We start from the raw sequence: 15,760 nt of genomic DNA, 5'->3' as shown, positions 1-15,760 counted from the left end.
CTTCCCTCCCTCACTGCCACCTACAAAGGATACAAATATAAGGAAATATATTAATCTTCAGTCACTATCTCTTCCTTTAGGTAATAAAAGCATCATATAATTCTGATAATTTCTAAGGTACCTTCCACAGAGCACACACCACAAAACATGTCTTGGCTTGACACATCTATCAAAGGTCATCTGCAAATAATCATTTGTTCTTCATTTATCTGCTCATTTCTTTTATTAATTGTCTAGACTATTTTTACTTGCAGATCTCCAATGATTTTCAGCTAGGCATTGGCAAATATAGAAACAGAAACATCCATAGACGACTCTCATGACTTTGAAAACTTTTTCCATTGTGCACATCATGAAATCATGAAAAGCTATTTACAAAGATTCAGGAGACCAAAGGTCAGAACCACACTAAGTGAAGGTTTAAACATATGTTGGTCACTCTGCATATATAATAGTAATTGAAACAATGCCAAGAAATGTTCTCAGGAACTGCTACTTTATCCTTTCTACAATTACTTGTGTATTTCTGGGCATCAATTTGATGTGGGTCAATTGAAGATATAAAAAATTGGGTTTTAGAAACAATTTCTAGGTGCATGAGAATTAGCATGAAAGGGGACAGCTTTTCATAAGCAGTTGTAGGATATAATAGACTATAATATTGTGGTTACAATTCACACTGACCAGAAGACCCTTCTGACAGAGGAGCAATGTTAGAACAGACACATTCAATCTAACTAGATATGGCCAAATATTATGGATAAACCTTACTGAGAATACTTAAGTGATTTCTTAGGAATGTGACAGGGCTAAGATTCTCACCACTGGAGCTGTGAAGATACCTAATCAAACTGTTACCAGTCTGCTCCTAATCTTATCCAGAAATTAAGATAACATTTTAAAAATATTGCAGTTATTTATACTAAAACAGTGGATGATATAAGATATTTATACTTGTAAACTTGTGTTTTTTCTTGTCTGAAAATGTTCTGGAGATCAGTTTTGTATTAAAGTGATTTTGTTTTTGTTTTAATAATAGATCCATTATTTTTCATGAAGAAAATAATGACAGTTTATTTAGTCTTCAGTTAAGTTCATGACAACTGGAATAAATAGATTGGTACTACTTTCTAGCTCTTGTATAGTACACTGCTTCAGTTCAGTCATCTGCTGTAGTTCCTCAATTCAGCCTATTTGATTAGGGAAGTAGGAGAAGATCTGACATTTTTTACTGCAGATATATTGAGAAAAGGTGTCGTAAACACCCATCCCTGAATTTTTGAAGAATTCATAAGCATTTGGATACAAAATACCCCTTCCACCAGCTCTTTCTTATTTTAAGTAAATGTTGTGATATTTAGATTTATCTTGACCCTGCTCCTTTTCCTTTTGATTAGTACTATTTTTTTCTTTTCTTTTTTCACTTTTATTTCCCTCCAGTAAGTATTCATTGTAGTTACTCTCCCTTTTTCCTTCAGGGAAGGACGGGCACTAGGATTTCAGCAGTTTTTTGAGTCTGAATCAGCAAAGTATAAAACTAACCACTGGAATCTGAAAACTCTGGGGAAGTATCACAACATATTTCTCTGGGTCTTAAATTCTTTTTTAAGTAATTATTTTCCATTGGCAATGGGTAAAGAGCTGGGTAAATATATCAAGACAAGCCTTGCATAATTCTTATACACTGCAAGACATACAACTTTATTTTTTAGCTCACAGAACACTTTTGTTTTCCTCAAATATAACCTACCTGAAATATTTGTATATAGCAGATGTGAAAGTTGTGTAGATGTCACAAATGGCTCATTTGACTTTCTCATGCACACTCAAGAAACCATGCACTTAGGAGTATGGAGGTTGATGTGAGGATACATCTATTTCATTGGACCTGCTTCAGGAAAATAGGCCAGAGTCTTGTTTACTCCAAGGAAAAATTGCAAGTGAAAGTGGGTGAGATTACAGAGAGAAAAAAAATAAAATATTTTTTGTTAATGAAATTCTCTGCTCAGTTTTAGAAGAACGCGTTAGCTTTGTTCCTTCCTACTGCCTCATGACAGAAACATGGATCTTCTGTGTAGCAATCAAATTCAGTGTTGCTAGACTGCCAAGCTGTCTACTCAGTTTTGTTCTAAGGGAAGTTATACACAGATAGCCAGAGTGCTATATTTATAGTTAATACACAGTGCACTGTTTTTGTAAGGTTTTCTTCTAGTTACTACATCCTGTGTGAGCAGCAGGAATTGTGGAGAGATCAAATGAACACATGACTTTGGGTTAGGTTCCCCACTGACAAGTGTATACCACTAGCTCAAGCAATTGGGCTCCTGCATGTTAGGCAGGAGGGAGTGAGAGTAAAGACAGATAATTCTTCCTTGTTCCTTTTCTCAAACAGCAGAAGCTGTGTTTCTGGTATGTATACATATTAACGTAACAATAAAATTGTCAGAGAACTTTTCATTACCATTCTTGAAGAATTGGGTGTATGCAATTTTTTCTTATTGCTTACTCCAATAATACTTATTTGTATTTCTTCTAATTCACATTTTTGACTGATTTTAATGTTCTGTTTGATAAAGTAGGAAATTTGCTGGAGTTACACTGGTGAAAATTTAAAGCCAAGAATCTCTGAAGCAAAACACTTTAAGGCTTTAAAATTATGTTGAGATTGAACTCTGTAATTGATATTATCGTAAGTATATCTTGGAAGTAGAAAGATTTTAAGTAAAACCACCATGGAATTACATAAAGTATCAATTTGCTGCTGCTGTCATACCATAATTTCTGGAGGGAAACACAAGAACTGCTCAGTGGCTTACAGCAGCACTAAGTCGATCAGAAATTCCAAGTATATAGATGGAACACAAGAATGAATTTTATATTGGAAAGGTAAAATTATCTACCCCCAATCTTGTCAGCCACTAGGTACTAATATTGCTAATTTTGTGAAAGTGCCTGGAGATGTTTAATATCAAAATGATAAAGATATTAATTTCCCATCTCATACAGAGTATGTCACTTCCAGCAGCATAGCACATGGTGATTGATGATAACTTGCTAAATAGAAATATTCCCACATGCTGAATCTCCCAGAAGTTTCATAATTACTCCAAAAGCCAAACACCTGAACTTCCCCATAGAAGAGAAAGATATTTCTCAGGCTGTCTGAAAATCAAGTATTTAAGAAGAAGTTAGAAGTTGTCACAAACAATCCTCTCTTAACTTCCATCCTGACTACCAAGGGAACAAGAAAGTCTAAAATAGATCTAACTGAGGTCACAGGTCACTGCAGCAATGACTGTAGCTGTAGGAATAGAAGCTTTAGAGAAACTATTTAGGAATGAAATACACTTTACTGTTATATTGCCATAACAGAGAAGCTTTATTTAAGTCATGGCACTGTATTCATAACTGTTGAAGGGAACGAGAAACTGGTAAACCACAAAATGGCCTGGGGGAAAAAAACCTTCTTTTCTACCTCAAACACTTTGGTCTGCAGAGTGAGTATTGACCTGATTTAATTTTTAAACAGAACACATTAAAACGGAGGATGCAAGTTTCTGTCTTTGAATACTTTATCATGAAATCCCACTTTGTGGCCTCCCAGTGGTTGAGTAGATCTTGTGGTTATGACTTGTCAGTTATCAGCTGTACCAGCAAATGCAATCATAGCTCCTTTTCTTCCTCTCATTTTCTTCTTCTCATTTTTACACTGTCCTTTACAATTAGATGGAAGCAAACGCTGATTTTTGAGGGACTCCTTGCCTAAGATAACTGTGTCAGCAAAATGTCATACTTTCAAAGACTTTTACAAACTGAACATACACAGAAAATATCTTGTGGAAAGAAAACATCTAAAAAACATGATTTTATTTTTTTTTCTTTATCAGTGTGATGGTAAATGCACTAGGTATTACAAAAATAGTTCATGACAGATAACTGCTTATAAAAATGCAGACGTGGGAAGTCAAGAATTTCAAAGCTCGCAAAGTTCGATGCTCCAGGGAGTTTTACTTTCCTAAATTGGAGACTTCTGTGTATCTCACCTCAAGAAAGGGCATTCAAGGTCTTTATACTTTCTTTGTCATAGAATATGAAGCCCTTGGATTACTTTCAGGAAATAGGAACACCAAAGGTTTTTTGTTTACTTCTATCAAATTCCTTTGGGGGAATGCAAAATATTTCCAAATCTCTCACTCCAATTCCAGTCAGAGACATAGGCTAATTATCCCCCCCCACTACTCTTCTCAATAGTTTTATTGTACTGATGCTTTCCTTTATTGAACAGAGAGAGAGAGGAGACTGAGTGAGAAATCATGGATTATAGTTTTATTGGATGTTAGGATAAAGAGAAATGTCTCTTGCCACTCCTCAGCTATCCATCTGAACATCAAGGGTATCTAAAAGGCGTGTGCTCTGTATTTTCCAAAGAGAACATGTGTTTAGATGTCTTTGGGTGTCAGTTTTTAAATACTTCAGTGTTTATTAATATTTTATATGCTTTCAGTTCCCTTGTTATTCTACTTTGTCAAACAATTAAAATGCAAAATGCAAAGCAACAAAGGCAGTCACAACAACCTCAGAGCCATTTCCTTCTGCATGCCACTACTCTAATTCCTTATTGCTTTATTTGAAAAAAAAAAAAATCAGAAGTCTAAACTGCTACCTCTCTGTTCTTGGTTACAGTAAGATAATGTTTCCATTTTTCCTTAAACATTCTATGGCTAAAAAAGCAACTAAAATGTTACCGAATAGCTAGAGAAGTTCTGCCTCTGTGAGATATTCCTTCTGTCAAATTTCACTCCTTCCTCTTCTGTAGATTATTCAATAATATCTTCATGGTGACATGAAAATGATATATTGCGTTGATATGTAATCAGCATGGTGTTTCTTCAGCAATATATTATATCAAATCATCAACATAGTAGCATTACAGCAAAATCACTTTGACAATGATTTAAACTAGCATATCACCAGTGCTACTGTACATCACTTTAGTGATAGAGTATGTTAATGCATCATCAGATTGATGTTCCTGTAGCATGAAGTATTAGCATAATGCAGTGGTGATGTAAGTTAAGCTTTCTGCTACTGCTGTAATATTATGTATTAGCATAATGCAGGAGTGGTGTAAGTATGGCAAGCACATTCTCACTGTTAAACATTCCTCCAATCTGTGCAAAGCCCATATGCATTCACTTTACACATGTGGGTCAGATTGTGCTACTCTAGCACTTGGAATTAATGTAATTAGGAAAAGAAAGCATGATATTTGCACAGCTCAAGTGAAAGAGAATTTTGCTGTTGATTTAAAAGCAGTATAATAAAATTACAGTAGAGAAACAATGTCCTTCTCATTATAAGAAACCTTGAGAGTGAGAGAAAATCTAGTCTAAAACATTGTCTGAAAACTCAAGCAGGTATCTTCTGTTCATAGTTGCTCTGCTGTGTTATTACTGTGTTTATGATTTGAAGAAAAAATAATCTCATTTAAGTGTAATCCTAAGTGTATCATTTCTAACAAAACAGAAGACTTCCTTGCATGTCACATTTGTTTTCTTTGTTTATTGAAAGCTTTATGAATTTTTTGTCACTAGCATTAACAAAACACCTAGCACATCAGAATTGCTGTCTAGCTTCTATAGTCTTCTAAATAATGCTTTTATTACCCTTTAATAAAAACTTAATAAAGGGATTCAGAAAATAAATGTTTGCTTCTTACATTATTTTGCTCTTTACAAAAGAAAATTACTGTAAACTAAGCATTATCCTAATCCCTTCTCTCACTAATTTTGTATTTTAGAGAAGCAAAGTTGTTTCTACAATAGCAAGGAGCAATTTTTAACTTAAAGGAATTAGAAGATGTACACACAAACGTATCTTTTGGAACTTTATGGAAAAAAAGAATTCTTACCTCATGCTCCAGAGAAAGGGACACATGAGTGATCCTTCTCATGAAAGGGAAAGCGAGAAACTGAGTTAACAGAGTACTGGCAACAGTCAACTGTGAGTAGGACCAGGGATTGAGGTGAGAGTACTCAAAGAAATAAATCTCAATTAAAGAAGAAAAGAGTATCTCTTTACCCAAGGAAAAAACTCGGAGTGTTGGAAAGAGAAAGACCTGAAGATGTGGAATTGATGAGATCAAGATAATTATCAGCAGTAAGATCAAAGGAGATCTGGATCTTGAAATGTGACAAATAAATAAATAAATAAATAAATAAAATCAGTTTTACCATTCCAGCTTTATACTCCTTAAAACACTTGACCACCTTGACCTCATTGCCCTAAAGTAGAAGCAAGGGGCACTTGGCAAAGCAGAAGGTTTTATCTGTTGCCTGAATATATATCATTTAGTACTAGCTGTGTAATCCTGTCTTTCAGCTGACACGATCCATGTTTTCTTCTCACCATTGTCAGCTGAGACCAATTGTGCTCTGATATTGTTACTTATCCAGAAATGTAAGATGGCAATGCAGTGTGGCAATGTGGCGATTCTGAATAAAGCTGATAACAAAACATAGCCCATAGAGTTTGTTAGAGTAAAGTGGGAATGAATTAATGATTTGCACAGCATCAATAATATCTTCATTTTGAACTTTCATTCCTCATTTACACTTCATTACATCCCACAATTTTTACAGAAGATAATTCAATTTCTTTATAACCACTTCATGCGGAGAGTTAGTGCTTGATATATATAAGAAGTTTAAATATCTTAAACAGGTCTATAAAGCACAAGGTGGCCCAGCAACAGAGATACCCTGGAGAGTTCTGTTTGTTGTTTTTTTTTCTACGTGGCAGGGGACAATGCCGAACAAAGAATTATCTTTGTTCCTACAATTACATCTGGTATTAGTATATCCTACCACTTTTTGGATACAGCTCTGCTTTATGGTTCTACCTTTCAGATCTTGCTCTGCATCAATGCAACATCAGAATCAAATTCCCAAACATCATTAATATTTAATTAATTAGAAGCATTAGGTGCATCTTCCTATACTCAGGCATCAGTTGCTACAGTTCATAAAAATCCCAAAAGACTTGTGTGTTTTAGGCACCTTTAAAAAGGTTACCCTGAGTGTCCTCTTTATAATTCACCTCTTTATAATTATATAAATATAATTATAATAAGTTTTGAGTAAATTTGAAATACCAGGAGGTAGGACTGAGATGGCTGACCATGATTTCTATGGAACACAGCTGAAAGCAGAACCTTATGCATACTCTTGTTCCTCTGGAAAGCTGTGACCTTCCATCTTTGCAGCTTTGAGAGTTAGGGGTATTGGAGGCCAGGTGTGAAAGGACAAAGGCAGGGAGTCACTGGCCTCTGTAACTCAGCACAATTGCTTGCTATGTGGTAAATATTACCCATGTAGCCCAGTGTATTTATTCTCTTCTTGCCGTGGAGGAAATCAGTTTTAGAGCAATCTGGTCTGCAAGCGGAAACAGCTCTCAAAAATCTATTAGCATTCCAAGCCACCAAGCAGCAGGGCAATTTTCAGCCTCCTAGCAAAACACAGAACAAGTGATTTAATGTTAACACTGAGAGGCTTTATTGTGGCTAAGGAGCTCCATGAGTGCTGTGTCACCTACCTCACTGCTCCCAGATGATTTAAAACAAGGCTTCTCTCTCTGGTCCATAAGCAAGCAGGCCTACTTGCAATTTGACCTGCTAAATGATTATACTCAGCCTTCTGTTTTTGCTGCAGACAGGCAGGCTGTGAGATTTAACATTTTACCTCTCCCTCACTTTGTCTCTTGTTAGAGCTGTTACCAGGTATGACTCAAATGCCTGGTTCCTGTGACTGTCACAGTGAGATGACACTAGCATCTGCATGTGAACTGCAGAATTGCCAATATGAGCTCATGGGAACCTGTTAGTGTACACAAAGTATAGCAGAGCAGGGATGTTCATTTCTACCTTTTTTTCTTTTGCTGTAACAGTACATGAGTTTCAAAAATCAAAGAGTTATAGAACTGTAGAATGTTTTGTATTGGAAAGGACATAAAGGATGATCTGGTTACAACCCTGCTGCCATTAGCTGGGACACCATTAGACCAAGTTGCTCTAGTTCCCATCCACCCTGTCCTTGAACACTTCTGCTCCTGATATTAAAAGGGCCTTCCACGCATCCTTCAGTAGTATGATGATGAATAAAGCATCAACCTTCTGTTCTTTCTATCAGAGACTATGAAAAAAAATTAGAATATCCATTAAAAACCAACAGATCTTAGTATATTTTATATGTATATATAAAAATATACTAATATACTATATATATAAAAATACACTAATATACAGTATATTTTAAATGAAACTATAGCATTTTGTTAACTAAAGAAATAATTCTTTCATTCCACATGAACACTGATTTTATGAAAAGATGAACATATTTAATGAGGAAACAACAGCAGTCCCAGAAAGAAAATGAATAAAATATATATATATGCATTTGAATTTATTGTTTAAGTCAGAGTGGCAATACATTATCATTCTTTTCTTTCTTTTTTTTTTTTCCTTCTTTTTAATCACCATAGAAAAAATAAGAAAATTTAAAATCTGATTCTGATCAAGTAACAGACTATTTTGGTATAACTCTTTTTCCTCCTAATTCAAGATTAATTATCACTTCTCAGGTAATATAACTAACCAGCGGTATTTGGCAAATTATAAATTTTGAAGATGCTAAAAAGAATTTGATGGACTCTCTTAATATTTGTGAGAAATACTTAACATTCAGTGATTTCTATACATATAACTAAAACTTAAAACTAAGTAGACTGTTTGTCTCAAAGAACTGCTGACATCTAACATCTCAATATTCACAATTTCAAAGACCAATTATGTGAATCAATAAACACACTTGCAGAATATGAAGTTATTTTATCTTTCTAGGCAGAAATGATAGTGCAAGACAGAAGTAATGAGGCACTGACTACAGAAGTCTAAAACATTAAATAAAGAAAACATTTCTGTTATACTTAGTACCTTTTTATTTCATTCATTTTGCATTGTAATTAGTTGCATTGTCACCTCTCAAAAAGCTATCTTAATTTCATATTTTTGTAATATTAGGTGCCTAAGTATTGATATACAGTCAGCCTGCACCAATTATACTGGCAGATACTTATCCTCTCATAGGATATATCTATGAACACTAGAAATCAATGTTGACCTCACCCTATTATTAGTAAACATTTTTGTTTTCCACAGGTATGCTATTATTAAGCTTGATTATGGTTAGCTTCATTTCTTGAATAATTTCAAAGAATGAATTGCAGCAAGCATTTAGATTTCTCTGTGATGACTTTGTCAAGCAATATTCTTTATGACTCTACCTTTTCTACACCCTTATGTAAATACTGTGCTCTTGGAGAAGAAGCACGTTGTGGGCACTGAATTGTATGTCTTCATTTAATCTGTTTGAATAATAGCTTGATCATTGACCATGAAGGTGGAATCATATAATTGAAAGTCATTCCCTGAATCTTCCAAAAAATGAACAGTTATATAGAAATCTATGATAAGAAGATTTCTTCCACAAAATGCATTAATTGTACTGGATGTTCTACAAAATTCAGATGTGTAATTATGTAGAGGTAAAGCATAAGCATTATGCATAAGCATAAGCGTTAAAAAAATGTCTTGACTTATACTGAGACAAAACATCTTTCGGATTTATTTTATGAAGTCCATTCTGCTATCATTCTGCAAATGATTTCACAGGATTTTATGAGTTATGTCACTCATTTCTTTTCATTGCATGTGCATGTGATCGATAGTGATTTTTGTTACTACAGATGAAGGATATTCAGAATTATTTAAAATCTAACTTCCAACATATTTAATGTTTTGTGCATGACTTCTACCATCATTAGCCTTTTGTTAGTTAATTAAAACATTAGCTGTTTTAAGTAGACAGTTACAAATTGTGGAGATTAGCAGAAGATAATCTTCCACTCACATGCATAAAGCCTTTGCTCTGACCTTATAAGTTATGGATTTGTCACAGCTAATAATCTTTAGGGTCCACACAGGAGACTAGTTGGCCTGTCCATTGAGCAAAAGGCTTAATCAAAAAAAAGATAAATTCTTCCTCCAGTCACTTCAGAGTGCTTTTACTTTGCCACACATGGACTCATTAATTAATGACATATTTTAAAGTACCCTTTAGTCCTCTGCTGTGACAGTTATCCAATTGAGTTATGGTTCTCAGATACCAGGGGATGGCAATTGAAGGTCTCTGCCAGGAAGTGAGTCTACAGAGTCCTGAAAATGAGTGAAGCTTTCCTGAATAGGTACATCATCTCAAAAAGTTAAGCTGTTCAAAATTCATAATTGTGAAGTGAAATAAAAGCATATTTATTATTCTTAATATTATTTTGTCATTTCTCCCCCTAAATATTTGCACAATGCTTTGCTGCTACAAAGGGACTGTTAGGAGATAGGCTTTCTCTCATTGCTATTTTGTCTGTGCCAGCAGTCAGAAGTTTGACTCAAGAGGTCAATCTTTAGTTAGGAAAGCCTGTCTTTGCTGTCTCTGATTCTTCTATAGGATAGTGAAATCATACATTCTGCATTAGAGATAAGAAACGAAAAAATATAATTTCATTACCTTTCCAGTATTTCATCTCCACGTGATCCCATTAATTCTCTTGGTTGAATAAATACAATACATGTAAAAGCTGTTTTATGTGGATATCTCTTCAGTAGTGGGCTCTGAAACAGATACGGGCCAGATACACTGTGTAAACTGTAACAGCCCTGCTATGACATTGTTCTTCGTGAACCAAAGTTATAATTAAGACACTGTTAAGGTACTTCAGCACTGTTCCATGAAGGATTTTCCATCTTTAGAATAGGATGTAGGAGGCGTACCTAAAATGTATTCCTTTTACTTTTTCTGTAAGTCTTAAGAGTCTAAGACACCAGAACAGTATGGTAATTTATTTCTTCATACTGTAATTCTGTATATAGCAGTTGGGATTTACAACAAATCTTAAAACTGAATATATTCTTAAAGTAGTGAACTTAGACTTAATACCTTAAGACTTCTTAATTTCCCCTTCACTTTGTTAACAGTGTATATATTTATATACACTGATAACAAATTTTATATACTTGTATATACCTTTATATACTTGTAAGAGTACTCCAGATTTTTAGCAACATGATTACCAAGGTTTAATAATAATCACACCTCCCTCAAAATGCCCTGTGGTGATTAGCATGGGTAAATAGAACCCATTTGATAAGTACTACTCTAAAATTAATGTCTCGTATTTTATTATATTGTCCCATGATATCAGAAGTGGATGTTGGTGCTATGGCAGTGGAGGCTGAACCTTTCCACTAATATTACATTACATTTTGCTGCTGTGGGACAGATGGCAGCAGAGGGGCAGTCTGACAAAATGGTGTGTGACATGGAAGTGCATATGAAACAAAAGTTTACAAATGATTTCTCCCATGAAGAAAAAACAGCACACACTGACACTCACTGACACTTGGTAAACTTTTACAGAGACTAAACTGTGCATGTGAGCACAGTGAAGTAGTAGTGCATTTTAACAATGGTGACAGTGACATGAATGACAAACTACATTCCAGATGGCCATGAAGATTTTTGTGATGTCAGCACGCAGGCTTTTGTTTGTCAGTGACAAAAATACATAGCTAACAGTTTTGACTGTGTTGAAAAATAATGTTTTATAGCTAAGAATTCAACGTGTCAAATAGTGTTATTGTGGTCTTTGTATTTGTTGTAGTTTCCATGGAAGAAAATATGAGACATTACTTTCAGAGCAACATAAGTAGTTAACAGTCTATTTTTACCTCCAATTTTTTTCACTCCGACATCACTATACATTGGATACTGAAAACGTTAACTTGTTTATTTCACTGATTTTCACTGTTTTTTATTTTTTATTTTTTTACTCTCCTCAGTGTTTTCTACATTAGGCATTATATTTTGTCTAAATACCTAGATGAAGGAATATTTGAGAAACGAGTTTTGGAAAATTTGCAATTCTTGCCTACCATCTTTCACTTTAATCTGGTCCTCATTACAATGCACAAGTAAAACAGATTGTACGGTTTTTGAAATAATGAATAAGTGATACAGGTTAACTCATTTATTCTATGTGCTCCTTAAGAAAATCCCAGAACACTTATCTTCAAGTATCAAGCAGAATTACAACTTCATATATTTCATAGTGGATCATATCTCATAATCGAAGCATCTTTTCAAAACTGGAAAGACTTTTATTATTTCCATTACAGCATTGATTCAGCTAGCATTGTAAATCCCTTTGCCTGGCAAAAGACAAACAACCATATGAATCAGTATGTAGTGAACCACTGCTATATAATCTTGTCCACTCAAAAATTTTAAGCATATTATCTGTACGTATATATATATATATATATATATATACGTACAGATAATATATATATATATATATAATTATATATATATATAATATTAAAAATATATATATAATATTAAAAATATATATATATTATATATATATATATGCACATGTATTGCATCTTTTGTATTTTTGGATGCTATTATTAATTGATTGTCCCTAAATCTTAGAAGGATTTAGGAATTTAAAATGGAAGAGTGAATGCTCCTCCATCCAACTCTTCTTCTTTCCTCTCCACTTCTGGCCTTTTTGAGGAAGAGAATTTATAATATTTTGTAACAAATTTCACATGTACATGTACCCACTCTGAGATGTAATCTGTTGAGTAAGTCAATCTCTTCCAAAACAATCACCAAAATTGAACATCACAGTCAGATACCTTTGCCTATGAACTGTGAGAATAGCAGGAAATTTCTACAAGACGCCCTTAAGTATGAAAATCATAAAGAAATTAATTGACAAGTTTTTCTATCTGTAAGTCTCATGTGTGTGCATAGGATGAATGCAATCAACCTACTTCATTTCTGAAATAAAAATGTTGATAAAAGGATTTCATATACATAAGCTTATCTTAATATTTTATATTTAAATTAAAATCGAAGCTATTAATAAATTAAGACTTGGATTATTCTAACATTTCTCCATACAAAGTTGTTTTTCTATAAGCAGTTGTTCTCCATAACATTTTTCTCTGACCAAAATGTTAAGGGGGAAAAAAATTAAGTAGTAATGGGCTCTGAAACCAGGTTCATATTTGTACTGTTGCCTTCATTTTATTACCTATCCTTGTCTTAAAAAATAGTTTATTTCCAAACATCTGGATTCTGCTGCTTAATTTTTATTTATTACAAAAAATATTAATTAATATTTATTTAAACACATCCTCTTGAATTAAAAATGAATGCATTGAGAAGAAAACTAATCATTTTAAATGTGGTAAAAATATAAACTTCTGTCTGTTACAATGCTGACATAAATTAAGGTTAATGTTTATCTTTATTAAATGCTTAAGAGAGAATCTACAGACCAGGATTAGCATAGACGGTATTGGAGACTAAAGCCTGTTCTCAATTTGCAAGCTCTTACCTTGACAAGCTTGGTTATGTGTTGGTATTTTTTTTTCATAACTATATTAGCGAATTAAGTTTAAAACATACTGAGATGCAGTTCCACTGCCACTATGTTTGATAGTCTGCTTGATAAAGTCAGATCAGATCATCTAGTATACCTCTTCAAAGCTCTGCCAATTTAAACGCAATACACGCTGATTGTGATAACTGGCATCCACAGCAGATGTGTCTGAGAACATTTCATAGGGTTGTTTCTGTTCCACTGTCCCCACCTCACACTCAAAAAAAATCTCAGAGTTAGTCCAAATTTAAATTAGTACAAGTTAACATCAGTACAGTTGATTTGAGCCTCAAAGCATAAAAATCTGGAATGGATTTCTAAGAACGTAAGATTGCTGAATATTTCTACCATATCTGTGGTTTGTTTTCCACAAGAGACCAAACACTAAGAGGAAAATCCACTTGGGATGGTATATATATTTAAAAATATATATATATTTTTTTCAATTATGCATTTTTGATAAATTTTAAGCTTTAATACAGAAAAGGATGTATCACTTTTGAACTATATCATGCTAACATTTTTAAACACTTTCTGCATTTCACCTATGCACCTATGTCTCTTCAGAAATCAAGGAAAAGCATGGGTGCACCAGTTTCACTTAAGTAAAGAAAAGGGGGTTCAAAAAAGAATTCTATCCAGGCTTGAGAGCTTAGGAGTATTTTGAACTATGCATAACAGTTCATGGAGTTAATTGCTTCATACCCAAGTCCTGTGTCTCTAAACGGCTGACACTTCTGTCTCTGTAATTAACTTAGTTTACAATAGGATAAAGTGGATGACAAAAATGAACTGTCTTTTTGTTCCCTATGGATACAAAAGAGCATAAGCTATTTGTGATCTAGCCCATCTGTAACCAGAATCTTGTGAAACTTTCATCTTATTCCTGTAAATGTGTTTATTGTTTAAATAGAAGTAATTATTTTTCTTCTGCTGCTGGAAGCTTCAAAGTGAGCCAAATGTCTTTAGTATTCTGCTAACAGATACAACATTTTATAATAATGCACATATGTTCAATTGTTTTTATGGAAGAAATGGCAGGTAGTAACAATCAGTTGTTTAAAAATGTAGATTCAACTTTTAGAGAAAGAATTTCTATCCAATAGTATGGTGATAATATGAGCAAACATTCTATGAAAGCTCTCTTTAGAAATGTAAGTTTTGTGGTATTATATCATGCTATCATTTTGAATAGCTTTTACCACCGTTTCATTGGTACACTGCTGTTTCTATGACTATCACATTCTAAGTCTTGTGATCACATTGGAACATTAGTTTTTTATTTATTCTATGAAAATCATACTTAAATTCAAGAGGAGAGAATGCACCAACACATCATGCAAAAATTCTGAACAGACAAACTTTTTCTCCTCACTTGCAACCAAAACCATTCTGCCTTTAACAACTAACTGTATATATTCTACAGAAGGATCTAAATACTTTAGAAAATACCTGCTAATGGTTCCCTGTTGAACCTGGCTCTAACTTGGTTTCAAACTTAGAGGAAAGGCCAAGGTTTTGTTAAGTGCCTTTCCTGTTCCTGTTTTAAAACAACTCTTTATTTTATTTCTGTTATAAAGGGAATCATTTTTTCAGTTCAAATTCTGACATGAAATATGTTGTGCAGTAACAGCTAAAACATATGTTCCTATTTGCTAAGCTTGGTCAACAGCATCGCATCTGCAGACTACACATTGGAAAAGACAGGATGGAGGTGGCTTGAAATTTTAGAGCAGACACTTAATCATAGATGAATAATTGGAAAGGTTGTAGTCTTGACAGGAGGTAAGTATAGTCTCTTGGAGAGAAAAGTAACTTTAGGGACCAATCTTCAGCATTATGAAGCGAGCACTGATTTTAGAGTATCCACTGTTTTTATTATTTGATCCTCCAGGGACCTAATCTTCCCTATATATCAGATAAAGTGTGATGACAATTGCTAAAATGGTAGCTGCATATGTTTGACTTCTTTTATTACCTCTTTTCCTGTCTTTTCAAGAGTGAAGATTAAACTGTGTTAATATCCAGGGGATTTTAAAGTTGATTTAAGCAAGACCAAGATTTTATTGCTTGGACATTTTTTTCTTTTTTATTCTTTCCTGTGCTTGATTTTATAAGAAGTACCTTTTGAATATCTTCAGCTTGAATGTCTTTCATTTTGGAGGCTTTAGTTTGTTTCAGTGATTTTAATGAGAAA

This window comes from Cyrtonyx montezumae, unplaced genomic scaffold (assembly GCF_038088225.1).
Source record: "Cyrtonyx montezumae isolate F1298 unplaced genomic scaffold, pur_monq_1.0 scaffold_8, whole genome shotgun sequence".
Classification (NCBI taxonomy): Eukaryota; Metazoa; Chordata; class Aves; order Galliformes; family Odontophoridae; genus Cyrtonyx; species Cyrtonyx montezumae.
Note: the sequence above shows the minus strand (reverse complement) of the source record.